Raw genomic sequence first — 3,021 nt, 5'->3', positions numbered from 1 at the left:
ACACACACACACACACACACACACACACACACACACACACACACGTTTCATCATCGTCATCATCGTCATCGTCATCATCGTCGTCATCGTCGTCATCGTTGTCGCCGCAACGAGTGTTCCAGCACGCGCAGCCGTGCGCGGTGATGCTGCGCTAGCGACTGCGCATGCGCCGCTGTGCTACGGCACCTTCAGCAGAATTCCCGGAAAATATCCACGCTAGTTGTAAAGCTAGAGAGTTGCAACATGTTCTGCTTGCATCTATGGCAAATACGACATACGCATAAAATTATACGCGCTCCTATGACACTATTTGTCATAGGAAGATTCTTCCTATGACAAATTTTAGCGAGTCAACATCGTTCCGCTTTACAGCTGAAATTCACTGCTTCATAATAGCGCTCCTAAACTCCTATGATGCATGCGCACAACACATACAACAATATTTGTCATAGAAAGAATCTTCCTATGACAAATAGTGTCATAGGAGAGCGTATATGCGTATGTCGTATTTGTCATAGGAAGAATCTTCCTATGACAAATAGTGTCATAGGAGAGCGTATATGCGTATGTCGTATTTGGGAGATGCAAGCAGAACAGGCTGATAGTTGTCGGAGTTGTGTGTGTGTGTGGGGGGGGGGGGCGACAGACAGCATTTATAGCAGTGTGACGTTACCACCGCGAGTCTAAAAATGCGCGCATTCATTACCGAGAAGTAACAACGCAATACGCGTCGACAGACAAGGTCGTCAAGTTGTCAACATGTCTCATAGAAGCCCGGTCATGGCCAGCGTTTTTACGCATAGAATAGACGGATGCGTATGCATAAGCTTGTTTGTTAGAACTATAACGAGCTTGCGGGAATGATGGCGAATCGACGGTGTTTTTCCACGTTGGAAAACGCTGCTGTTGTATCATGTTACATGAAGGGTAATAACCGTCGCATGTCAGGTGTTAGTCTAACTGATTACGTCGATATAATTATGTGTGTGTTAACTGATATTATCATTTATTCATTAATAGCCTAGGTATTCTATATTACATCACACACTTTACCAAACGATATCAGTACTATCCAGAGTACATAATAGAGATGGAGATAGATATAGAGATAGAGATAGAGATAGAGATAGCGATAGAGATAGATATAGAGATAGAGATAGAGATAGAGATAGAGATAGAGATAGAGATAGATATAGAGATAGAGATAGAGATAGAGATAGAGATAGAGATAGAGATAGAGATAGATATAGATATAAAGATAGAGATAGAGATAGAGATAGAGATCGATAGATAGAGATCTCTATTATGTACTCTTGTTACTATATTGTAGTCAATCAATTCTCGATGATATGTATCCCACGTTGTTGTGTTGAATCGAGAGCCTATCATTAGTTTATCAACTTAGTCCGTTTGTCTTTCTGTCTGTTTGTTTATCTATATATCCAGTCATCCATCCATCCATCCATCCATCCATCCATCCATCCATTCATCCGTCCGTCCGTCCATCCATCCGTCCGTCCGTCCGTCCGTCCGTCCGTCCGTCCGTCCGTCCGTCCGTCCGTCCATCCATTCATCTATCCATCCATCCATCCATCCATCCATCCATCCATCCACTCACTCATCCACCCATCCATCCAACCAGCCATTCATCTAGCAATCGCGTGGTGGCGCCCACGCCCTCCACCCACGCGCGTTATCCCTGTCCCCGTGGTGCGCATGCGCGGTGACCTGTGACGAGACGCGGGGGGATATCGGCTGCTGGTGCGCTGAGGACCAGCAGCCGTCGTTATTGGTCGAGATTCTGGCATCGATCCGGGTCCGTATACCAGCGTGCTGCTGAATCATGAATGATCCGAAGCCGTGTTATATATACTCAGCGGCGGCACGCATGGATTTTACGCCCCTTCCCTGCCTGCCTGCCAGCGCTGCGGCGGCGGCGGTGGCGGCGGTGGCAGGCAGCAGTGGCTGCGGCGGCGATGGCGGCAGTGGATCTGATGGGGAAACGTGACGAGTGTGTGATTCCGAGCTTTTCCCGTAGCTGCTGTATTTCACATTGCCGTTAGGAATTAGTGACATATTGGGGGAGAGAGGACGCGAGGGGGGAGGGAGGAAGGGAGGGAGAGAGAGAGGAAGGGAGAGAGGGGGAGAGGGGATTTTACGGCCTATCGTAGAAGGTCACACAGTCATCGCGAAGACCAAGAAACAACTCCGGAACAAACCTGAACAGAAACAGCTCGGCATCACGCAAATTTCTACGCTCGCAAATAGGACTATTACACGCGGTTGTTTTCCCCAGTTAGCGTAATGCTATATACTATTACGGCAAGAAGTTTGCCATGCTGACGACGTCGGTAATCTATTGCCACCCACGCAGTGTCCGTGGCAGCGACGCCAGCGCCGTCTCTCGGTGAGACCGAGTGAATAGCGCTTCTGGGGCCGTTTCGCGGGTCGCACGCGTCAGGGGATATTATGTCGTCTGTGTATTGCCCGCACACGCTAGATGAGCAAATATATGTTGACAAATATTGTCGTTGCTGTTCCGAGTGTGGATTGTCGCCTCACAGTGGCCGATAGCAAACACGTATAGACAAATATTGTCATTGCTGTACCGGCAGCCGCATCAGCGGGACCTGGCATTTCATTAGCAGACGTGATGATAATTGTGTTGACGACCATTGCTTCTGATTCTCCTGTTGCTCTTGCTGTTGTTTTTTCACGGTGTTGTTATTATACTGCGTTTTCCTAATCCCTAAGCGTTGCAGTGTGTCACGTTAGAAGTATAATATAATTGACCGGGATGTTCTGTGACGCGACAGTTATTGTCACGGCTGACTCCGTGTGTCACCGAGACTCGAGAGAGACAATTATTTTTGCCAGTAGTCAGTCAGGCTTCTTGTCTACCGGGTTCAAGGTAACGCGACATTCCGTGTCGAGTAACAAATGCGGATGACACACTCGTGGACGTGCTCTGTCTCTCTCCCTCTCTCTCTCTCTCTCTCTCTCTCTCTCTCTCTCTCTCTC

The sequence above is a fragment of the Priapulus caudatus genome, unplaced genomic scaffold, assembly GCF_000485595.1.
Source record: "Priapulus caudatus unplaced genomic scaffold, Priapulus_caudatus-5.0.1 Scaffold185, whole genome shotgun sequence".
Taxonomy (NCBI): domain Eukaryota; kingdom Metazoa; phylum Priapulida; class Priapulimorpha; order Priapulimorphida; family Priapulidae; genus Priapulus; species Priapulus caudatus.
Note: the sequence above shows the minus strand (reverse complement) of the source record.